At 41.8% G+C, this 25882-nt stretch overlaps 1 protein-coding gene across 2 annotated transcripts in view; it reads left to right on the top strand.

The window, feature by feature from the left end:
• PHF21B (PHD finger protein 21B) overlaps positions 1 to 25882 on the top strand; it is a 168186-nt gene that overhangs the window by 30002 nt on the left and 112302 nt on the right. The gene's annotated exons all lie outside the window — the stretch shown is intronic.

Raw genomic sequence — 25882 nt, 5'->3', positions numbered from 1 at the left:
CTTATTTCTAACAGCTGCACTGTCTTTGTGGTATCTACCTAGTCAGCAGAAGAGACTTCACTGAAATAATTATGCTCATGCAGCTTTGCAGCTGTAGCAAACAGGAACTGCACAGTATCTCTTTAAATAGTATATGAGCTTTCCTGCATGTTCCCAGTGCAAATGGAATACTTTTCTCTAGCTTGAGTCTTACAGTCTTATAGTTAGGTGGTCGCCATAATGAGTCAAAAGCCATCTGTGAATGCATGGTTTCCTCGGAACATTTGTATGTAAACTACAATGTCATGGCAGCAGCCTACAGAAAACTTCCTTTACTGGAATTGTAGAAGGCGGCATATTTATTGATCAGCTGAAACAGGAAGTTTAAATGAAGGAGAAAAAGGGTAGGTGATATAAATCTTGTTATGAGGAGCTTCAAATATGGAAAAATTGGATTTGCAGAATTAAAGGTAACTTAAAATGAGGCATTAGAAAAGACATAAGGTAACCTTCTGGCTGTCTTGCTCTATCTGTCTTGATTTTGGCAGTGCACCTGCATAGGCCATTAAACTGATTGTCTCAGGATATATGCTTGAGATGGAGTAAACTACCTGATATTAATTTAAGAAGAGGTGATAATGGTATCATGCTGACAGTGTACATTTGTAATGATCAACCCTGGCAACTGTTTCTTTGAAAGCTCTGAAACACAAGAGCATGAATTTTCATTAATGAAAAAAAAAAATTAGAGACATGCCTAAAAATGAAACTAGAGACAGCTTTATATCAAGCTATTAAAAACGGTGTTTCAAAAAAACATTACTTGGATTCTTGCAGTGATCAGAATGCTGCATTAAGGGCCTGTTGTGACCTGCTGTACTCATTGCAGAAAGCTGGTAGAAAACCTGGAGAAACCAAATCAGCTCAGAGCCCAGCTTCACAGCTACATCTTTTCTTAGTTACTTGGCCAAATAAGAGTCCCTCTACCACTCAAGGCAGTATCTTAAAAATCAAAGTCTGAAGTTGGATTTGGATTTCAGAGCTTGATTATATATATGTTAATTTTTGTGTATACATATACATACGTGTATATTTACATATATATGTATGTAATCTCAGCGTGAGCAGAAAGCTTAGAGTCAATGAGAGTCAATGCAAATTTTCAAGCCTTTGAAGATGGCTTACAGAACGCCCTTAAAAATAGAGGCCCCAACTGAGTTAGTTTAAAATGTGTAATTTTAAAATATAAAAGCTTTATTCTGCATCCCCAGTGTTGCTTCTGAGAGTCTTTTGCCAAGAGGAAGTAAATGGATATGAGCATAGCAACCCCAGATAGCTACTGCCTCAGACAATTAATCAGAAGCAAAATTCTGAACCCATCTAGACACAAACTGCTGTCGAATGTACAATGAAGCTTACTTAAAAAAATACAGGGAATGGTTTTCCCTTTGCTAGTGTAGTTCAGTTGTAACAGAGTTAGTCACCATTTGTAGCCGTAATAGATAAAGTAATTTCACTGTTTTTTGAAGCTGATAATGTTTCTTTAACTACAGTGTTACAGCTCATACAGTCTTTTATACAGCTGGTCACCCTCAATAAATCTGTTGTTAAAAATCATTTGGCAGTTGTGGAATATATGACAAGTGTCTTATTAGATCTAATCTTTATATAAAACATACTTAGGGATGTTCACTATATAATACTTGCCCTGTTAAATTTCAATTACTATCATAGTTAGGAAATACTGATTTAAAGTGCCCTTCTAGGTGGAATGGAACAGTGCCTAGTATTTAAAAGAGCCATTTTTCTTTCTCTTCTACTTTCTAGTGTTTTTTGAACCCGGTGTCCTATGCTAGGTCACATTGGTTAATATCATGGACCGAATGAACACAGATATAAGCTGATGCAGCCAGGTGTGTTATGGTGTCTGTGTGCAGCTGTATTAGCAAATTGAATGAGGCCTATATTCAGTGTAGATTTGTCTATCTGTTTGCAAAAGAATAAAAATCTAGAAGCGCCTGAAGTTACCTTTTAGAGCAGACAATACGGAATATTACACTGGTGATTACTTTCTAGAGCTAGTTACTGCTACGCTCAGGATTATGAATCTGAAGTCATTAGAAATGATGCAGTTGTGTTTTAGCACTGCAAACATCCGAGTATATGTCCAAAAGGCTTGGGTATATTAAAGCATTTGCAAAATATAGCTGTGTTTTTATCTATTACACCTGAACAGTTGCTTTCTGGAAGTTGCGCACTGGAAACTTCTGCAAATTCCCTCTCCTTTTCTAGGACAGCAAATCTGCTGGCTTGCTTTCCTAGCACAACGTAGCAACATAAAGCATTGCTGGCTTCAATTTCCTTCTGAACCTCTTTAACTTTAATCTTGCAGCCTCCTGCCCTCTCTCGCACTGTTTCTCAGTTATCAAGCAAGAGCAGGAGGTCACTTGGCTTTTCAGAATTTGATTAGCGCCATTGTTATGAATCATTCAGTTTGTTTGGTACCAGCAAAAGTGATCCAAATAGCAATTTGAAAAATCTGATTTAGGATTTAACATCACTTTAAAAAAATTAATTAGTGCCACTGTTGAGGGCTCTCAACTGTGTACGTTCATATTGATGAATTTAGTGCCAGTGAAAAGCAAGAAGGAAACAATCCAGCCAAAACAAGTGTACGTTTCTGTGACACAGAGCCCATATTCTGTTATAGACACCCAGTGCTGCAGTGTAAACACTCCTTCCTCTTCTGCTTCAATCTGACTGTTTTACTGTGTGCACTTTTCTTTCTGGAGAGTGAGTTCCTCGAAATGGAAGCTGTAGTAATGTGCTGCTGTCAGTAATGGTAGGTGTTGCACAGATAATCATGTGTCCATTTTTTCGTTGTGGATATAGTTTTCTGTGATGCCACTATACATTAATTCACAGAACATTTTGCTTCTTTTGTTCCGTAAGAAACTGAAACTGCAAAAATTCACCTCATGACCAGAGCTTAGTTAATGACAGCAGCTAAATTTGCCTCTGACATAAGTCAGTGAATTTAACTTGGACATAAATTTGACACAAGTCTTTCCAATACTTTAACATTTGAACAGCGATACAAGACCTTTGCATGTTTAAGACAAATTTATACTTCTTTCATTAAAGAAGTAGTTGTAAAAGTGAGGGGTCACTGCAGTCACTGTACCTCTTCTCCTTTTCTCCGGTGTCTGAACTTTGCAGTCTCCCAGGCAGTATTGTTATTGTTTTACATACTGAGAGATCAATGGAGAGATTTTGAGGAATGCCCAACACTTTCCCCCGCTCTTGTCCACGGGAACCCCTGGCCACTCTGGAAGATGCAACTTTGTGGCAGAGGTGAGCACAGCACCTCTTGTGTTGAGTCCCAGGGTAGCGTCACAAAGGGTTAACTAGTGTCAGTGGGCCATGGCTACAGCACATCGTGGAGGCTTTCATGCCCTGAAAATCTACCAAAATGCAATTGGTAGATCTTCTTTGAAAAATAAGAACCTACTATTCACCTTTGAGCATCTGGCTGGTGGCTGTGTGTATTATCTGAGATTGTCCCTGGCAGCATTAGTAGATGTGATTAGTAGCGGCCCGTCCTCAAAGAGCCCCTGCACTAGCGTGCCTCCCACCTGAAAGAGCCCCATGAGAAGGCCCCTGTTTGCCAGGCATGTTGGAGTTTCAACTTAGATTCTGTTTAATCATTGTTGAGTTAGGCAGCCACAAGATCAGTTCTAGCTTTGTGGATGGGGCTCCCTCTGTTTTGAACGATGCTTGTTTGCTATGCCTCTTTTTATTCAGTCGGCTGTCAAGTTGGCATCTGCTGAGAAACCCTCTAATCTTGGCCGGTGTTGGTCAGCCATTTGCTCTATGCTGCAACGAGAAGCTGCCTGCATAGCACACATCAAGCAATGTGCCAGTCTTTATCCTTGTCAGCGTTATGCAAATCCTCAGCACTGATGTTAATGCCAGTTTGGTTTTTATAGCCTGGTGACAGCAACAGCCCTCAATATTAAATACAAATATACGTACACAGTTACGGCAATGATTACTCTAGATGTTCAGCTAGTCATAATATTTGCACTTGGCGTGATAAGGAGCTTTGAATGATAATAGCACTATAGTAGAAGCTTGTTAAAGTGACAGTAACCCTGGTGTCGTCATTGAGTGGTGCACTCGGCTTGCTTTCCTACAGTTTTCTCATAGACTGTCCCTCTCCATTTGCTTGTACGTAATGTGTGGGAAGAGAAAGTGCTCTAGCTCAGCTTGAGGGTGCTACGTGAAGTCCTCTAAACTTCTTTCAGAATTTCATCTGCTCTAAGACAGCTCTGAGACTTCGGAGTAATAGTAGTCATAGGGAATCTTTTGCTATTCAAGTCTTGTTTCATTAAAATAATCCAGTCCTGATGCACGATAACCAAGTCCCAATAGATGCTGCTTTTATTTACTAACAGAAAAAAGGCTCACGGCCTCCATTCAGCTTCTTTAAATGGTACCAGCTGCAAAGGGGAGCAAGTAAGAGCCATGCTGTCATATCACAACAGCATTTTGTGTACCCTGTGTCTTTTTCCAAAATGCAGCCATGCATACTGGCTTCTACTTTGGGAATTCCTGGGATCCCACACCACAGTTGGGTCAGTAAGACCCAGGGCACTTCTTCTGATGTCAAATGAATAGAAACAAGCTTCCAGAATTTGCTGGCAGGGTCCGTACTTGGGTGCTGTCACACTGACGGATGTAATTCAGTAAACACAAGCCAACAATCCACCACTAGACATGAGCTGGTCAGAGTTCTCCTTGTGCTTTGGCATCTTTGTTGGCTTCCAGAACTTTTAATATCTTGTTCATGCAAAGCTGTCTTTATGTGGTCACTGTTATGACCAAGTATGTTAGCACATGAATGCCCCTCTTCTAAGGGCTTTTTTGTGTGCATGACTGTAAAAATTTGGTCCATGCTGCTCTTGGGGAACATTTAGCATATAATGATATCTACTGGCCCTTGGAATTTTGGAAAGGGATGAAAAGAAATATGTTTCAGTGGATGAAATATTTTAATAGCTATGCTGTTGCATTCATCTTCTGCCAACACCATGGTGTGAGGATGATCTGCATGATCTGCAGAAGCAGTGACTTTTAGAACCCTCATCTTTTGCAGTTGTGCAGCATTCATGTCTGCTGGCCATAAGGTGGGCGGACTGCAGTGCTGAGCAAGAGAGGGAGGGGTGTATGTAGTGTAGGAGGGAGACAGGCTGAGGGCCACACGTTGGCCCTCACTGCAGCCCAAGCCAGACTTCAGGAACCTGCTTATGTGCCTAATCTTGAAAGGGTAGATACTGAGTGGTTTATAAAAGTCAGGCCCTTTAATCTGTGTCAATCTTACACCCAAAATAAAGACGCGGTGGGTAAACCTGTATTATTGCGTGTAGATTTTGCCTCATCTAGCTCCTTGCTTGGCAACCCAATCAAGGCTTACAGATTTCATGTATTTATTGCATGTAACAAGTCCTCATAAAAATAGCCCAGTGAGGTCTAACCAGAGATCTGTCTTGCAAAAGCTTCAGCTTCCAGTCCTGACCAGTAATGACTGTGTAGAGAGGCCTCCCTGGAGAAGGAATTTAGATATATGCCTGGAAACATGTAAATATCAACAACAAGACTAAAAATATATATTTATATCAACAATACTAAAATATATATTTATCTAAGTATATGAATGAGAACAGAATACTCCTGAGTTATTTTTTAAAAAAAAGTGCCTTTTTTTTCTGATATCCAAGAGACCTCTCTGGTAAATAACAGGCACTTTTGAATTAGTCTTTAATTTGACCCATCTTCAGGAAAACTCACTGGCCATGAGCAGGAAAGCTCTCCCCATGCATTACTAGAGCCCCGTGGAGCACCCAAGCTATTTGCCGGGTATTGTACCACCCATATCCTCTCTGTGACAGCAGCCTCTCTGATGCTATTAAGAACAAGAGGGATGCAGGAATCACAAGTAACTGACTTACGGCAGAGCAAACACTAATGAAAAAAATCTAGTGATTTCAAATGGGTTTCTTGTTAAAGCTGATGTTCTACAAGTAATAATCACATTTGGAGCAGGCTGTATTGGCAGATAATGTGCCTTTAATGCCATTTTATGATTTTGCCTTCTTTTCATCGTGAATAACTGAGATTAGAGCCCATTATTTGCCCAGGAAGCCCACAAAAGTCCCTAACTAAATGTAGTTACCTGAGTGTCCTCATCCAGGAGACAGGAGTTGCTTCTTTGAAGCCATTTTGTCGAACATTTAATGTGTATTTTAATTCCAGTTCTTCTGTGTTTAGTATGCAGTACTGCAGTTTCCATATATATGTATGCTTCTTCTAAAAGATTGGAGTAGCTCTTTTTTTTTTTAATTGAGTTTCAATTTTGTTTTACTTTTGCAAAATTAATGGGCACTAGACAATTCATGTATGTTAAAAAAAGAATACGTGAGGGTTTTGGACAATTTGTCAAAAGACAGACTTCTGATTTGAGACTATCATTTGCATAGTTTGTTGTGAAATTTGAAAACCATGAAGCAGTTGAACACTGAACCAGCAGATATTTCTTTTTCTAGGGTAAATTGAAATGAAACACTGACAAGATACATATTTTATAGTCCTTTACTATCTTGAGTGCATGTGTACAGCTACTTAACTAATGCTAAAGGTTGTGGATGTCTATTAAATGTTACGAAGTTCAGTGTGTTCATGCAGATTAATTGTGTTAGTATTTTGCAGTTCAAGTTAATACATACTGTAATCTTGTGCATGTTTCAAAATCAGGAAAACATCGCAGGGGTTTTGTAATCATCTCAGAAATAGCTGTTAAGCATACACAGAAACAGAGTTAAAAGATTAAAGCTTGGAAGTGTATCAAGCATGTCTTAATATGGGGTTGCAACATTTAGCCACATGGATGTTCTTAACTCTGCATTCAAGCAGTATCTGGCCTTAACCATACAATTGTGATTACTACCATTTACTGTTTGTAGCACTAGTTTTGATTGAACTGGTTTGTTTCAAAACACAGGAGGGCTTTTGTCCTTTGCTTATTTTTATATTTGCGTTTGTACTATTACTTCAGGACAGAGTAAGGGTGACTTGATTTTCTGTCATATAACATGCTAAAATGTACAAGAGAGGTGCTATAACATTGGCTGTGGCATTTTAACACAAATAATGGGAGCACAGAATCAGTACTTTCTTTTTTTTTTGCTTTTTAAGTATTGTGGCAATTCCTATGAATGTCAGTCACAGCTCAAGATCTTTTCTCCTGCTCTTTCCAGAAATGCAGAATGAAAAGGATAGATCCAGTCCTGAGTTCTTACAGTCTAAGTTACCTTAATTTATAATAAAAATTAGCACACAGTGTTATTATGATCTGAAATAACACAATCAGGTACTTCTATATAATGAACTGACTTTCTAGACAAGTATGATAATATATTTTTACATGAATAATAAAATGAATTTTAAATTAAGAAAAATGAACCATGGTTTTTGCAGTTGTGAAAATGCCAATACTGAAACTCCAGTAAAGTCTCAGGTATTCTGGAGTCTTTGTCAAGGAGTAGTAGCTCATGAAAACCCTGAATGGTAACTGTGCAGTGGGATTTTTTTAATCATGCTGTCTCTCTGCTGGGGATTTTGTGGTCAGTGTGTACTACAGCAAGCTCAGGCTGGGTAAGCTTAGTTGAAACAGTGTGTTTTAAGCAAACAGAGCTTAACATGACAAACTTGTCCTCAGCACAATGTTCATTAATAACTTTCTTGAATACATTGGTAGTAGTTTAAAAGAGGTGCTGCACCGGATGGGTGAGATTCAAAGCTTGGGGAAGCCAATCTATTGATTCCAGAGGTTGTTGGCTCACATCTTACATTCAGACCCGTCACGTCTCTTGGTTAGAGAAGGGTCTCAACAGAATTTGCCTCTCGTTTGCCTTTCCCCTGCATGCAGACTGGACACCTCACTCAAGTGCAGCAGTGCACAGTGGCCAGTGTCCTGCTCCAAGATTACCTGTGCCAGATGCAGCATGTTAGTCAGATTCATGCTTTGCTGGTCAGCTGGCTGGGGCAGGGGGTGACAGAGCTGGGGACAGCTTGAGACAGCTTGAGACAGGAGCACTACTAGAAAATACACTGCTTGATGGACTTGCTTCTGTTAAGTGCTTGCTTCTGGGCGTGTGATTCAAGATGGTGCTGAAATCCAAGGAATGATGTTCAGCTAGTTTTTGAAAGTATTTCTTGGTGTTGCTCTGCTCCCATTATGATCAGAGCTGTACGAACTGAAATGAATGCCAGGAAAATAAGGAGGTGATTGGTGACAGCCAATATGGCTTCACTAAAGGCAAATCGTGCGTGACATTTGGTGGCCTTCTACAACTGGCTTACAGCATTGGTAGATAAGGGAAGAGCAACTGAGATCATCTGCCTGGACTTGTGCAAAGCATTTGACACTGTCCCACACAGTATCCTTGTCTCTAAAATGGAGAGGTGTGGATTTGATGGATGGACCAATCGGTGGATAAGGAATTGGCTGGATAGTTGCACTCCAGAGTTGTGGTCAACGGCTCGATATCCAAGTGGAGACCTGTAACAACAAGTGGCATTCTTCAGCGGTCGGTATTGGGACTGGTGCTGTTTAATGTCTTTGGTGACATGGACTGTGGGATTGAGTGCACCCTCAGCAAGTTTGCCAATGACACCAAGCTGTGTGGTGTGGATGACACGCTGGAGGGACCTTGACAGGCTTGAGAGGTGGGCCCGTGCCAACCTCATGAAGTTCAGCAAGGCCAAGTGCAAGGTCCTGCACATGGGTCAGGGCAATCCCAAGCACAGATACAGGCTGGGCAGAAAATGGATGGAGAGCAGCCCTGAGGAGAAGGACTTGGGGGTGTTGGTTGATGAGAAGCTTAGCATGACCTGGCAACGTGCCCTTGCATCCCAGAAAGCCAACTGCAACCTGGGCTGCATCAAAAGAAGTGTGACCACCAGGTTGAGGGAGGAAATTCTGCCCATCTACTTTGCTCTGGTGAGACCCTACCTGGAGCATTGTGTTCAGCTCAGGGGCCCCCAACATAAGAAGGACATGGACCTGTTGGAGGGCATCCAGAGGAGGGCCAGAAGATGATCAGAGGGCTGAAGCACCTCTCCTATGAGGACAGGCTGAGAGACTTGGGGTTGTTCAGCCTGGAGAAGAGAGGACTCCAGGGAGACCTTATAGCAGCTTTCCAGTACCTGAAGGGGGCCTACAAGAAAACTGGAAAGGGACTTTTACAAGGAAGAAATTCTTCACTCTGAGGGTGGTGAGGCACTGGAACAGGTTGCCCAGAGAAGTTGTGGATGCCCCATCCCTGGAAGTCTTCAAGGCCAGGTTGGATGGGGCTTTGAGCAACCTCATCTAGCAGAAGGTGTTCCTGCCCGTGGCAGGGGTGTTGGAACTAGATGATCTTTAAGGTCCCTTACAACCCAAACCATTCTATGATGATTCTATGCTGAGTTGGAGTGGAGAGTGGTGGTGTCACCAGAGATACCAAAAGCTGTAGCTTCTCTTCAGAGGTCAAGAAAAGTTGGGATCAGCTAAGAAACTGTATGTAGAAGCATTACCAGAGACCACAGCTCCCACCATCCCCTGAAGATCTGTATATCTTTGTTTACAACTGCCTTTCTTTCAAGCTTTTGGTTATTTCTGACATCTGTACGTGGTCAGCCCAGTGACAGCAGTCTATATCTTTAATTATTACAGCACCTTTCTCAGTACACAATATCCACAGTAGATTTTCAAAGGCATATTATTGTGTTATTGCAAAAGGAAGTACATCTTATTTTTCAAGTAGTTATTTCTTTGAGGGGAAAGCAAGGAGAGACGTGTAAATTTTACCAGCAGGTTAGGCTTAACAAGCTATTTGATGGGGGATGTTTGTGGACAGTTGGTAAGGAATCAGAGTCATGGGCTGAAAGTCCTCTGTAAAAAAAGTTTAAAAAGAAGAAGTAAAAAAAAAAAGGCAGGGCGCTCTGACTTCACTGTCTCTGGCTCTTCCTCCATGTTACAGTTTGACCTCAGTCAGTTGTCCTGCCTGTGCATCATTTCCTTGAAGCAGCCTGGCTTTTCTCACCCGTCTTGCTAAGGAAATCCTTGGGGCAATGGACTGCCTGGTGCTGCGTTTGTACAGTGCCTCTGATGTGGGGGCCTGGTCTCAGCTGACGTCTCCTAGATCCTGTGTGCAGGGCCACTTCTGAGGGCACAGGCACAGCTGCCCAGCCCCTCCATGCCCCAGAAGGACCAAGGCAGTGGTGGCACAGGGATGGCTCTCACTTGGACAATGCCCTTAATAACACGCTTTAACTTTTGGTCAACCCTGAAGTGGTCAGATAGTTGGACTAGATGATTGTTGTAGGACCCTTCCAACTCAAAATACTTTTTTTTCCCTTTCCCTCTTCCCTCTTCCCTCTTCCCTCTTCCCTCTTCCCTCTTCCCTCTTCCCTCTTCCCTCTTCCCTCTTCCCTCTTCCCTCTTCCCTCTTCCCTCTTCCCTCTTCCCTCTTCCCTCTTCCCTCTTCCCTCTTCCCTCTTCCCTCTTCCCCCTTCCCCCTTCCCCCTTCCCCCTTCCCATTCTTTTTCCATTCTTTTCTGTAGGTGTTGTTGAATAAAAAAACTCTTAGGAGCCAGAGTAATAGAAGATGCTGATTTCCTTACACCCTTACCAGAGGGGCCATGCTCAAATTTTATGAGCCAAGGGCATGTTTATCTTTACCTTAAGCTTTAGAAAATGTGAAGGTAAATGTGCATTTTATGTACGTAAAAGGCAGGGCTCTCAAGTGGCTCTTGTGGTTGAAAGAATACCACAATGAAAACACTGTGTCCAACTTCCAGTTACTCATCTCTGGCTCCAGGCAAATCATTACATGTCTCTGGCCTCAGTGTCCCCATCTGTTTTTGAGGATAGTCGAACTCTGCTTTAATGGGATAGTTAATGTCCAAATGCTTTGAGAGGCATGCATAGGAAAAGCTGCCATGTAACTTCCACCCAAGTTGGGTGGAAATAGCATGCGCTATTTTCTCTTTAAATATGGAAGGTGCCTAGGGTATCACCATTTTTTTGTGGCCAGACCTTTTCTGTAGCTAGCACAAGCAAGGCAGTGAATGCCATCTTTTATACAAAAGAAAAGGAATAAGGGATGAACAACAACATGTCATGATGGGGAACTCTAGCTGCACCCATTGAAATATATTGATTGAAAGGGGAGCAAGACTAGAGCACTTACACTTTTATTAATGATACTGACAGTTTGGTATGAGTAGAGAATGGCTTATAATTAGGTTTGGAACTGTTATTGATTATTGTAATTTTCAGTATCGATTATCTTACCACTTGGAAAAAAAATAATACCGAGACTCCTTGGCAATGCAGAGCAGGGCCTCTTTGGCCTGCATTTTTGCTGTGCAGTGAAGATTAAACTGCTGCTCGTGATCAAATGAAGTCCTGTCAGCTGTGTGGGTTGGGCTTTTAGTTTAATGATGCTGGCTGCACTCTCCTCCTCCCGCATGGGATCTTAGTTCATTGGCTGCCGTTCAAGGAAGGATACACCCATTCCTTTTCTGAACTGCTTTCCAATAGAAATTTCTGAAGGAGAAGGGGGCTAAATCCTTACGTCTTAGATGGAGAGCCAAGATTAATGGTAGTTATTTGTCAGCTGATAACCTCTGAAAAGAAAACATATTTGTCACCCACCCCTACAATCAATGTTGTAAAAAAGCCATGCATATAATGACTTGGAACAAATGAGAATATCCATGAGATGAGCTAACAGAACTGAGGTACAAAATACACAGAACTCCTTTGAAAAGTCTGAGTGATCCATCTGACGCCTTAAATAATCACCATCAGTCTTTAAGAACAGGCACTACACTAACATTAAACAGCTCCAAAGCTGCTAGATTTCGAAGACCAGCAGTGCTGACCACTCAATGTATCCATGAGATTGAGGTTATATAAAAATAGATTCTGGGGCAAAGGAAAGGTGTGTTTTAAAAACAGCAGCACTGCCTGAGTTGCTCTTCAGTTGTGGCAACATGGCTCATAAGGGAATTTTGTGGATGGCTGTTTCAGAAGAGAAGAAAATCTCCGTGGTTCAGGTCTGCTGAGGTCACTGCACCTCTATCAGCACCCCGGGAGAGCAAAGCTGCCTGGAGCAGAGGCTTTGGCTTGCAACAAGGTTTAGACGACATTCCAGTGACTGGGCAGTATCCTTTATTTGTTTCCTTCATTCAAAACAAAACAATAAGATTTCTGAGGAAGAAAAAAATTCCTCAAATGCCTGGGATTTTTTCTGAGCCTTTTGCAGCAAGGGCATTTTGCTGAAGTGGAGCCGAGTATTGAATTTTTGCCTAATGGAATTTTCTTTGAACCCAAGAAGATAAAGTGTTTCCAGTGAATAACAAGAGAGACAAAAGTATGCTATTTTTTCCCCTTGGTCAACTTCTGCTAGATCTTAAGGTTTTGTTTTTTCCACCATTTCTGTTTTGATTAGTATGGAGCATTTCATTCTACAGTGGATTTTTTTTTTTTTTTTTTTGGAAGAACAAAGACCCCCTTTGACCTGGATTTGGATGCATCTGTGACAGCCTACTTCACTGGCTGCCAGCTGAGCATAGTGCATATAATTGATGAAATAATAATGATGAACCGTGCCTGAACTTGCTTTGACGACCACTTGAAGCAGAAGGTGTAGTAAATCAGGCCAGTGCAGCAGCACCCCAGTGGTCACAGTCCAACCTCAGCCTTGGTGCGTGGAAGACATCACCTAAGTGCTGCGCTCTGGGTCCTGAGCACGTCCCCACAGGCTTGCTTCATTCCCATCTAAGAACTCATCTCTCCTTCCTTTAATTAAAAGCTAAGTGAAAAGAATCTGTAACTCTTTTTCTCTTTTTCTTTTTTTTTTTCTTTTAAAGAGCAGCATTTTTTATGCATCCTCTTAACTGCCCACTGCATTAAGCTGATTAAAACAGAGAGCTTTCCCTTTCTAAACTGTCTTAATATAGACACAGGCTAGGGTAGAACTGCTAAATAGATACAATGGCAAGGCAATATATCTGCCTTGCTAACAGTTCTTTAGTGTGATTACTGCTGCATGTTCCCTCTAGCAGCCCAAGTGTGCATATCATTAGCTTTCAGACTGGGACTTTCACTGATAACTGACGCTCGAGCCTTGCAATTTTTACATTCAGAAGATGTAAAAGTCTCAGTAAACTTTGTATCAAGACTCAGCTTTTTTGTGTACATTCTTAAAGATCAGCAGAACATACCAATGCTTTGGTGTTGTAGTGCTTTAATGAGAGGAATAGATTTGGAAGGAGTTTTGTATGGTTTAATTAACATTATCTATTGGTTTAATGTTGTGAAAGAGGACTTTAAGACAATAAATACTTTGCCTATAAAGCCCCCCTAGGTGTCCTTGGCCTTGAAAATTGGGCTTTTGTTTTCAGGACCAGTGTGGAAAGAATAAGTACAGGATGTAGAAGGAGAAAAGGTTTTCTTAGGCCTTTGTTATAATTTCAGGCTGTTTGTCCGTTATTTTTTCCCCCTGGTGCTCTGACATGCCAAAATGTGTCAATTAACTGCAGCAAAGAGATCAAAGCAACTCTTGCTTTCCAAAAAGGAATATTTACGCTCAAATATTGTCTTTTAGAGCATGGGATGCTGAAAGTTTCTTTTTAAAAGTACTACAATGTCTTTTTTTTCTCAATACTTAATCCCACATAGTAATGGTAATTTAACAAGCAAATGAAGTTCAGGAAAGAAAATTACTTTTTTTAATTTTCAACATGAGATACTTGGCAAAAGAATTGCATGGGGTTAGACACCTATGCAAATGTATTGCTAATAATTGTCATTGTTAGCTGTGCAATTTATCCCAGACAGACTGGTGGTGGAAGAACTTGAGCAGATATATTGAATTCCTTGATGCTTCATCATGATGGTCAACTGCTGCAGGATTTTTTTGTAGAATGTAAGGAATTTTGCAAGCAATGTGAGATGTGGTATTCCAGGAGGTGAGGATCACTTAGAAGCCCATTTGATTTGCCTAAGACTGTATTGGGCTAGATAACCTAGATAGACTTTACAAATTATTTTCCACAGCATGTTATTTACCCTTAGTCATTCCATATAAAAGTTATCTTTTGAATGACAAGGAAATACAGCAACCAGGTTGATAGAGGACTACCTTGCTGTGAGTTTCAGTTGTGTAATGTTTCACTGTTAACTGATTTTACCTTCCACTCTAACCAGGGTATGTGCCTATTGACCTGCAGCCTGGGTGCTTTAAATTCTCTGTTCACAAATACTTATGGAAAATGCTCTCTAATGAGTAGAGTACAGGGGTGGGAGCCAGAACTCTTGTGTTCTTCCTTGCAGCCTTGTGGCTTGTTCACTGTGGGCATTATCCTATTCCCAGTGATGAAATTCCCATAATCTTCAGCAAGAAGACACATAAGGCCTTGGCTGCATCATTCAGTTTATTGGTGTTTTTAAAAAGGGATCCCAAGTGTTGAAAGAACTAATTTATATTTGTGAAGGGTCAAAGATATGAAAAGGAAGCGGTTCCCAAGAACAGTGTGTCATAGTAATTAGTTTTCTGCATTTTTTTTTTTTGTCTCAAAACTTAGATGTTTTGCTCCACCCAGTAGGTGTTTTGGTTAAGGTGCACAAGTGGTCATATTGGTAACTTTGAAGTCTTTCACTTGGCTGTGTTACAAATGTGGTAAAGCTGTTGGTGTGTTGGCTGTGATGCTGTGGCAGATAAAACTCTAGCTGCGTTCCTGTGAATAACTTTGTAACTTTGAATGGCTTTCAGGATCTCAAAGTCGTTTGTCAAAGCTCAGTGCAGATCCTTTAGGAGATCTTCAGTAGCATCAGCAATTAGAAATACATACGAGCGTGATTTAATGAACTTTAACAATTAGGAATTGGCTTTGTCTTCTTTGTGGTTTGCCATACACCATACGTGACCTCTATACACTACTTAAGCCCAGTGTTTTAGGATCATAACATAAGGCATGATTCTGTTTTCAGTTTTATTTAAATTAGGAATGGCCCTGCTGGCAACACCCGAGCAAACCAAGTGCTAGGGGAGAGAAGTCGGGTCTGCCATCTTAGAATTCCGTCTAGATCTGTGTAAATCTTCAAAAATGGGCATGACTGATACATTGTGGGTAAACATTACTCAAATTCTTTCAGAGTGAACAAGTGTTGAGAGTCAAGGCTTTGTTTGCCCTTTTGCTTTATATCTCAATCTTACTAATCTGGAGCTGAAATGTCACTAACTGCCAGGATTGACATTTCTTCACATGGCTTTGGTGGCATGTTCCAGTGTCCAGGAGCATTATGACAACCTGTCTATAACTGGAAACTGATCTGTCAGTGCTTAAGCTGAGCGCAGTAGAAGCAAACAGTAGGAAGAGTGAATATTATTGACTTAAAATTGACTTCTTGTTGGCCTTGTTATCCTAGACAGTGTATTAGGATGAATGAGGCATTCCCCATACCCACACAGCTTTCAGCTAACAGCTTTTGTTTTGAAAAATGTAATCTTCTAATACAAAGAAATACTTTTGCTAGTCCATTATTTTTAGTTTGCTACACATCCTGTAAAAATGCCGACAGCTTCCTCTAAGGAACAATGTCCTATTTGGCACTAAGTCTTGCCCTTCACACAAACCCTCCAGCCTGTGCAACCTGCCTGCCAGGGCACCCCTTATCAGAGCACCTTGCTTATTTATTATTCCCCATTCAGCACTGTGGTTCTCTGAGAGCACAGAATGAAGCCAAAGCATGTTGAGATCCTGCTTCAAGTCTGGCTGATTTTCTGTCAACCTAAGGAATTGTAAGAGAAATGTAGGTCACTTCGGCATTCCGCTTCTCCCTGGCTTTCAGGCTATGGTGCAAGTTCAAGCAGCCTTCAGGCCACTGTCCCAGCTGGAAATTGAAAAGGGCACAGTATAAAGACTATAAAATTGGCCAGACTCCACCTTGCTGAGTGCATGTATGAGCTGGAACTGTGCCGAAGTGCATTTTTCAAAGCGCAAAATAAGTTAATATTTGGTGGATGACAATGTTATAGGATCGATACTGCTTCTCATGTTTTCAGCTCAGAGCAGTCTGTTTTTAAATCAGCTGAAAGACAAGTCCCAGATTAAAAAAGATAGAGAGAGAGTTTGGAAGGGAAGGGCTGGGAAAGCTTTAGCAATGGAGATAGCATGGAGTTGAGCTTTAGCTCTTGCAAAAGAAGACTGGAGAGATGAGAAGGAGATAGGGGAGCAGAGGTAACAGGATGGCATGGTGACCAGCGAGATATAAACACCTGTCTCACTGGAGAGGTTACCTGGTGCTAAAGGAGGTTCACATCTCATGTTCCAGTAGTATGAAGTTATCCGCCCAGAACTAAGAACCTTGAAATGCCAGGTTTTGTGTTTTCTGTTTAGCGTTCATGCCATATTGTTGAGCAATGGAGAATCTTGGAGAACAAGAAAAGTGTCTTAAAACCTCTTCTATGGTACCTGAAGGCATTCCTCCCCCCTTCTGTTCATATTAAGCAAGGATGTGCCTCTCCAGTGAACAAACAGGCTTCTAAAAATGTACCTCCTTTCTTAAAATGCCAGAGGTATGGCAAAAGTACAGGAAGCAGATAGAAAAAGTTTAGTCAGATTGAGATAACACAGGAGAGAAAAGGGGAAAAAAAAAGAAAAGAGAAGTCCTACTAAAATTGTACCTTAAATGTGAAGAAATGGTGTTTATATGAAGTGACAAGGAGCTAGTTAATGGGATCCATATCCACAAGTTACAATAATGCAGTTTTTAAATTGAGTTTTTGTGGCAGACCGGCTGAATAAAATTGCTAAGCTGTGCTTCAGTTGTGTAGTAAGTGGTGCATGTGGTGTGAAAGACAAGCTGCAGTGTGATAACAGACTATCTCTTCCATGCACAAAGAGTTCTGTATTCTGATCAACTCAACAGCATGCACTGGTAAATATTGGTCCAAGCTACTTGGTCATTAGAATTTATTGTGTGGGTTAATCACACTGAGTTTAGTCTCTTTCTGTCTGAATTTACTGGTTAACTTTTGGAGACACTCCTGTGCAATTATTACCCTGTGTCCTATTGGTATGAGATGCAAGATTACTGGGGAGCCGAATGAGGTATAATGGCATGTGCAAGAGATTGAGGCAGGTGAAGGTGGAATCAGCTTTTGCTTCTCTCTGGGTTTTCAGGGTCAATTCCAGAAGTGAGCGTCTCTAATCTGAGTTTTTGGAAGGACTAGAAATAGAACAAATTCCACCATGGTTTATTGATCACGTAAAATTCATTTGGAGAAGTTTTGGCTTGTGTTTGTCAGCAGTGGGGTAGCTCCCCTGTGTCTCCCACCACCACCTCATTCTGTGGCAGAATTGCCCTGCTATAAGGAGGGACAACATAACCTCAAAATCGGCTGCTCTAGTGACTTGGCAGGGGTGCTGCTGGGATTCTCGCAGCACACACCCAAAGCATTGGCTTCATTTTCAGACATTTCCCCCATGACTTTTCCTCCTCTAGTTTGCAGATGCCACCAAGACCTTCTTGGTTTTTTATTTGGTATTGTGTTTTTGTACTAATGTAAGGTCTGTTGCTTGTTGAAGTGAAATAGTAGAAAAGTCACATTTACTTTGGACACAGCTACATGCCTAGCAAGTATCCTTCCATCCTAGGCTGATGTGAGTGCAGAGATCCTGTTATTGCAATTCCAGGAGTCTTTTGGAGAGGTACTCCTAGTTGTCCCACTACATTTTGTGATTTTGGGATGTTGACAGAAGCAGATTAGGATGAGATAAACTCATATTTTACTGCTTATTATTTAAGCCAGGCTTCAAACCTGACCAATGCCCTCATTTAAAATGCTGGGACCCTTTGAGGCTTACGTTGTTAGCAGCCCTCATGGTTTTAACACAGATCTCACGCTAGTGAATACTTTTTGGATTAAGGCTCAGTTTTTGTCAGCAAATGTTAAACTTTCATTCTAAAAATAAGAAAAGTTTTTAGCTCACCTGATGGTGGACAGAAGCTCAAAAACTCTGTTCATTTACAGGAGCCCACCTGAATTATTTTGCTCACAACTTACAGTTTTCAAGCTCATTTCTGTTCTTGAGGGGGAAAAAGGGGCCTAGGTCTTCAGTTTTTGAAGGTTTGTAGCTGCTAGTGTTGCTTTTAACATATCACTGCAAGACTGTAGTCCCATGTTTTTAGGCACATGATAGCTTTTAACTCTCGCTGAAATCCAAGAGAACACAAGCACCTAAATACCTTTGAAAGTTTGATCTCCAGCTTCATATTAGCTTGTACCTTCACAGCCCAGGCTATTATTCTTTGAAAGCAGTGTAGGGGTCAGATTCTTTTGGAGGGAAGAAAAATTTCTAAAATCCCTGGAAGAACTTGGAATTATCTATGTTGTCTATTCTGCAGGCTTCCCTGAGGTAGAAGTAAGTTAGTGAGAAGACATAAGCTGAAGCTTTTTATTTTCGAATTGCAGTCACAACTGCAGCAATTTACTGGATCCAGCTCGCTATTTTTGCCTGCAATGTTTGGAGAAATAAACTCCTTTAAAGATGTAATTTCCAGAGTACTCTTTGTAGTATCTGCAATAATTCGGGGTCTGGAAATGCTAGGAAATATTGGAAAGTCAAGGTTAGGCATTCTTTCCGGTGCCAGCCAAATGGGAACCTAGTGTCAGAGTTCGTTATGTGCCTGCCAAGTTGGTATTTTTTATTCTGGTGATGGTAACTTGAAGCAGTTAGCATTGGGGTTGAAGTTTTTCAGCCCTCACTTCTTACTGATGCTGGCTTCTTAAAAACAAAAATATCCATTAAAAACTTTCCAGGTTAAATCAAAGGTCCATTTAGCCCACTATCCCATCTCTGATCGTGGAGTGGCCCATAGCAGGTACAAGGGGTGGGTATTAGAGCAGGGCAGGCAAACAGGGATACTTCACTCAACCTCCCACACTTTGTGGCTCAGGGACTTCCTGAGCCAGAGGTGGTCTTTTCCTAATGTCTCTGTAATGATCCATAGCAATGTCTTTATTTAAAATTCAAGTAATCATTTGCCAACTTGGAGTTGAAATAATTTTGGAGGAATACTTATACTGAAGGCCAGGGGCCCACTGGATAACCCAGAATATATTTCTAAGTGTGAATCACCACAGGCAGTATATCTAGCTGTGCTCAGAAACATGAACCTGTATCAGCTGCCTTCATTATAGTATTACACTTGAGGGGAGAAAGTGAGATGAAGAAATTAAAACCCACAGCCAATTAATGAAACAAAAGGAGTGGACTGTGGATTTACAGCCAGATTTTCCAAAGTGCTCAACACCCGAAGCTCTCACTGAAGATGATAGTTGGATTTTCTAAGCAGCATAGTGCCCAATATGTGAAGCCTTTTTGAAAACCTGCCTTACACCGTTAGTGAGGGGTTTCTGAATGGTTGGCCTTTAGGTTTGCAGCCTGAGGAGCCCTAGCAGACATTCAGGAGTCATTTCTAGCGCTCTTGGCCTCTTCAAATGAGCCCCAAGCTGTTGCGATGACGTGGGCTGAGTGGTGGCTGGCAGTGCGGGCGTGAAGCAAGTTGAGGGGGTTGAGGGCAGACAAAGTAAGCCAAGTGCGTGATTGACCCACAGAAGACACAGAGCTGCTCACTGGGTGAGCAGGTTATTGCTGCTGCTGCTCTCCCAGCCCTCATGCTTTTCCCAGCCAAGGCATGCCATTTCTGCCTGGAGACCTGTGCTTTTCCTCACAGTGGGGCTTTTCTTGTTATTTGTAGCTAGGACCTTGGAAGACCTGGCTGACAAATTATAGTACGCTATCCTTAAAGCACTCTCTTGCCCAACTATTTTTCTGCCTCCTACACTTCTGTGCACCATTCATGGACTTGCTGAGGCATTTGTGTGCCAGCAGGAGTATTTGGAAAGCATGGGGACATCTTGGAGCAGTTTGAGGTGACAGAACTGGGCCTGAAGTATAGTGAATGTAAACACTCAAACAACCTGTAGGCCAGCACAAGGTCAGACTGCAAACGCATGCGTGGTAAATGTAGGGGAAACCCTTGCTAAGTCATCACTTGACCTACAAATCCCTGGAGCAGTGCTTCTATCCAGCCATGCAGGTGTGGTGCATCTCCTCCTGCCTCTTCCCATGCCATGATCAGATGGATGGAGGAGTGGGAGAGGATTTTGCTCGGTCACCTGAGGGTATCAGTGAGCGCTGCTGAGTGGGGTTGGTGCATTGTAATTTACTGCTGCCGTAGATCAGCAGCAAATTACTATCCCTTGGAGCAAAGGGGAGGCAGAGATTTGATTCTCTTCCGATGCTGATGCTGAGGAGGCAGAGTTATCCACAGTGCTTGGGGCAAAGATACAATCTGGCTCTCCATTTTCGCATGGGATCATTAACACACGCACAAATGTAAACAATGCACCCACAATTTGCAGGGACTTACATTCTAAGTTCAGATAAATAAAAACTGATCTCTAAGCAGAAAGAAGGCTCTTTGGCTATGGGCACAATTTTATTTTCAAATAGCTACAAATATGAAATTATTCAACTCATTAATAGACTGCGCAGCTTTATGAGAATGAGCATATGGCTACAAAAATATTTTTCTCCCTTCTTCTGCTGCACTCCCCCCCCCCCCCCAGTGATAATCAGTCTTTGTTTAGACCTGGAAATTCAATGCACCATAAAAACTATTAGAATTTCCTGGTGTTGTGAAGCATAAAAATCTTTGTAGTATCAAGCTCATTATTCCGTTATGTCAATTTAATAAAGACTAGAAATACTTTTGGTCTGGTTCAAAAATTGAAAGAGAAATTTCTAAATGAAAACTAGAAAAGATTTTTGTTTGGTACAAATGCTTATGACAGGACCAACTGATTGAAGTGTTTGTGATGGAAAATAGGGACAAAATTTGAGAGATATTTTTGTGAAGTGTGCCTGTTTTTCAACCAGATCTTTACACATTAACAGAAAGCAAAGTATGGTAACTGTGCCCTCCGTAATGACATACACAACACATGGAACTCCAAACAAGTATATGCAAACACATGATTAGCAAAGCAGATTGTCACCCAAATTAATCCCAAGGCAGATTTTTAACTAAATCACTTACAGGAAACAAAAGCACATTTCCTGAAACTTTCTTTATCCACCGTGTAATTGCACAGGTTGTTATGTTGTCTGAGGGCTGAGCTGTTTCTTGCTTTGCAGGCAGATAGCAGGGGCACCTTTATATGCGCTAGCATCTCTGTTTGGGAAGCCTTGCCTGCGAGTGGCTGCTGTGAGCACAGGATTTCTCACTTCAAACCACTGGGGAGCAAGGAGTGAGGGATGTGCAGAGCCCCCTTGTGTGTGAGTTCCTGCAGCTGAGCCTGCATGTGGGGAGAAAAAATGTGCTGCCAGTATTCACAGCGCAGAAGGGACCCTGGTCAAGGCAATGTTGGAAAAACTCAGCTGCATTTTTCTACGGGCAGAAATTCGCAGGGGACTAGGGAGTGGTAGAGGCCATCCTCAGGCATCCCCATACAAAGCTGCCTTGGTCCCAAAGCACAGATGAGCTTCTGTAGCTTTTCAGGGGGAGGGAAGGGCTGAAGTCTTTGTGCTTGTCTGCTGATGCTCTGTACCAGGTTTCAGCTGGTGCTCGCTAGCCTCCCCCTCTCCTGGAAATACCTCCTCACTCTCCCCCCCGCCAGGGGTTCACTTGAATATGGGTCTTTATACAGGCAAATACTCCTCTGAGGTGTGTGGAGATTAAGGCAGACTTGGCCCTCAGTCCCCTCTCAGCAAGAGAGGGATGAAAGTGCAATGCACAGCCTAGTTGTGCCTTTTCTCTCTAATTTCTGACCTTTAAGCAAGAACTAAACTGTTCATGGCAGATCTGATGAGGTTTCCTGTATTGCAGTAACTGATGACATGTGGAGAAGTCCCATTTTTCAGGGGGAAGGAGTTTTAGCGTAAAGCCTGTCTCATCAGGGAGCTGAAGTGCGTATTTTGGTTCACCCAAAATAGTGCTAACAAAAAGCAAAAAATTATAGCATGTTAATTAAAAGGGAGCAAAAACATTGCTGCTTGTTTTCTCCTCTGGAAACAGAGTGAAAATGATCTGTCTTCAGTTGATGAACTCTTACGTGGTCAAAAGGTCAGTAATGAATGTCACCAAAATATTTCTGTTGGACTCTCCCTACTTGTGTAATGGCTTTTATGTAAGTAAGTCAGCAAGGTCAAAAGAGTAGGAATTAACCCTGATTGCCCTGGACTGTCATTGGTGTATCAGGTTCTTCTAAACCCAAATGTTCTGCACCACTGGCTAGTCAGTGGGTGCTCTTAGAAGAGCAGAAGCATAGGTGCTGTCACAATTAGCTTACTAGGTCTCTGGAGGTTCACACAGCACCCTTATGCTTCTTCACTGATAGTGAGCACCCAGGAAAGCTGGGAAAAGGAACACGCCCTTAGTGTTCAAAATCCGCACTCTCTAGGAGTGACATGACTTAAAGCTGCATGGACATTTTGCCTAATGAAGGAACCCCATATCTTCTGAAGACTCATAAAAAGTGATAAATACCAATATTTCTGTCATTAAATGATATCGTAACTGGAGCTAAATCGCCACCTGCAATGAGTAAATTAAATATTGACTATTTCATTGACTGTTAGATTTAATTTGAAGCAATCATGCAGGAGCTATAATGGTGCAGAAGATGAGTGACTATTTAATCTTGGCTGTCATCCCTGTTAAGTGTTGAATAATGAGAAAAATACGCACTTGACAGAGTAAGGGAGTTGACTTCATCTTGGGTTTCTGTGTCAGGACTTCCACTTCATAAATTTGTAACAAAGCTGTTAGAAACAGCTGTTGTTGCAGCACTTGCTTCCCTTTTAACATGGCAGGACTTGGTAACCTCAGTACTCTGTCTACAAGAGATCCAACTTGACTCTGTTTCTAGCAGAATTGTTTGTATGAGCTAGCAGAGGAAATCGGTGCTTTTTCGACAGCCTGTGCTCTGACACTGAGGACAGCTGTGCCCAGGGGCCAGATATAGCTCTCATTAACTACATTGCCTTCTGCAAGCTTATCTTGGAAAGTAATATGGCCTGCTGTGTTTTGCCTGGGATAGGGTTATACAACTCACACACGCATATAGTGTCTTCTCCTCTTTTTCCTTTTCACCTACTACTTTGCCAACTCTATTATAATCCACACCTCCTTAGCAGAAATCTTTGTTGTCTCTTGGGGACTGCTCTCTCACTTAAAAAGAAAAAAGCCTGGTTCCCATGGAGTGCTGAGCGCTCTCATCTCCCATTGAAATCAGTGGCATTTCAGGTGCTCACCACTGTTTAGCATCCAAACAAGTCATGGTACAGCACCACCGCCAGCGCTAGCGGCATTTTTAATTTTTTGCTCTCCCAGAATTGTTGGGTTTCTAAGGTACCGGAAAGGGTGTTCTTTACAAAGAATGTGGATTTGATCTTATCCCATTCTTAAAATCCAGGTATCAGATAGAATTTAAATCTTTCTTTTCAATTGAACTTATTTTTTTAAAATCTTCTCACCCTTCTCATTTGAATGGATATTTCTGGAGTGTGGAACAGACAAAGGTTCTTGTTTGCACAATGCTGCCATTTTTCTCCCTTGCATTCACATTTCTTCATGAAATAGAGGGTCTCTCAGCAGTGCATTCAAACTAGTAGCTCTCTGCAGGTGAATGCCACCATTACTACGTATGAAGAAGTCTATGATGATTAAATTTAAAAAGCAGCAGTCATGTACATGCAAGCATAGAAAAAACTATTAAAATGGTTCTGTTTGCCTTTAATGCCTTCTGGGTTTTCAACTTTGCTACGTTATTGCTTATTTAATTGTTTTCTCTTGCAAGTAGGGTCTTCACCTCTAGGTGGTCAACTACTGACCTCTCTTTCCATGCATCTGTAGCATCCCAGTCTTCAGCTACACAGAAAAGATTGGGATGAATATAATACAGTAAATGAGATCCCTCTGCTGAACAACCTATGATCTGACTTTGAATGTAATTACAGACAGTCTGTGTTGCCATATACCATCTAGAGGCTTTTAAGGCTAAGCCATTAGGTCTGTAGTTTTTTCACAATGTGCTCACAGTCTGTGAGAAATGACAGTAAAAATAAAGGGCAGCTGGCTCTTGAGAGGACAGTGACACTGATATTCCTTGGAATCGGCATTGTGTTAAACTTGGCAGCTGCTGCTAGACCTAGTTCCTAGGTTTAGTTCTGGTTTGTTATTTGAAAAGGAGTAGCAGCAGGCCCAGACTTTCCATCTCCTATTCCTAGATCCAAAAGTGTGAGCTGATGTGAAAAGTTCTCTGCTTTGCTGTTTTGAGGGGAGGATCAGCTGTGGGATGAGAGAGGTGGAAACAAATCCTGTGTTGAGTATTGCGGTATGACTGTGGCTGCTCCCACCTGCCACCCAGGACTTTGCAAGAGGCACTGAGATTCCTTCAGCCTTGCTGCAGCATGATGGGCCTGATTTGTGCAGTTCGTTGGTGGCAGACAGCTAGCCAGCCAGCTGCACAAACCCTTCCTTGTGTGGCTGGACCTGCTGGAACAAGCACAAGGTGGCTGCTGCAATCAAAGCAGCTGCCTTGACCTTGTGGTTGGGTGGTCTCCTGCACATGATATGTCTCAGGTAGGGACTCCTGCTTTGTGGATGACCTGAAGCTGTTTCACCCGAGGCCCTGTCCAGGCAGGTCTGGTGGCGTGCAGGCACGTTGGTCCAGAGGCTATGTCTGGGCCTAAGCTTCCAAGTTTGCTGTCCCCAGCAGCAGTGAGTGTGGTCTTCGGGGTGGCTTTGTGAAGCCCTATGTAAGACTGTGGCCCCACTGCTCTAGGGACAGTCCTTCATGTAACCACGCATCCTGGACAATGACTTCAGCAGAATTGTGCCTGGTTTAGACAGTGTTAAGGAGCTCAAATTCAGGCCCAATATCTGCTGGGACAGCCCTCTGCATCCTCTTTGGATTGAAATTTGTGCTTTAAGTGGTGGAGGATTTAAAGGCATGCTGCTAGTTATAACTCTGAACTACTTAACATTATCTCCTTGGGTCAATTAAACTAATACGTTCACCATGGAAGTGCCACGCTGTAAAGTTTTGCATGTTCCACTGAGCGCACAGAAGAGTCCCATGTGCGAACACCTTCTTAGTCTGTTGGCAAAGGTGCTAAATCAAGTTTGTACTTGCTTTGCAAGGCTTTGCTTGACCGGGTAGGTTATGAAGTAAGGAATGTGGATCTGAGATCTTCAAATACCTATCATCCATGTGGTGTGCTTTCTGTGAAGATGCTCCTGGCAAATGTTTAATAAGCCTTGAGGGGAAAAAAGGCAAAGAAGCCACTAGATAATTTACTAATTAAATGAATTATATTTGCAAAGGTAGGTATTAAAGATGACAGCTAGAATTTACATTGAAGTTAGTGATGACTGCAGGAATAAAATAGAAAGACAGAAAGCTTGCAAGTGTATTAGATAAATAATTATTTCATGTGTCCAGGGCAAGATGGATTGGATATTTTCGTTTTTCTCTCCCCAGTATTCAGCAGTTCTAGGTGAATCTTCTGCATATTGGACGTTTTTAGAGTTCAACTGCAATGGCACAGTTTAGATTTCTTTTTAAGATGATAATCAACATAACACAGGGAAAATGGTAACTTGAAAACTGTGTAGCTGCAAAACTAATATGCCAACCACACCTGTTATAATCTAGAATGTGCTTTCCTTTCCTAGAGCAGGTAATATCTATTAAACAATTTAATGTAATTTGAA

This window comes from Phalacrocorax carbo, chromosome 1 (assembly GCF_963921805.1).
Source record: "Phalacrocorax carbo chromosome 1, bPhaCar2.1, whole genome shotgun sequence".
Taxonomy (NCBI): Eukaryota; Metazoa; Chordata; class Aves; order Suliformes; family Phalacrocoracidae; genus Phalacrocorax; species Phalacrocorax carbo.
The sequence above is the reverse complement of the archived record's forward strand: the minus strand, read 5'-3'. Positions and strand labels throughout refer to the sequence as shown.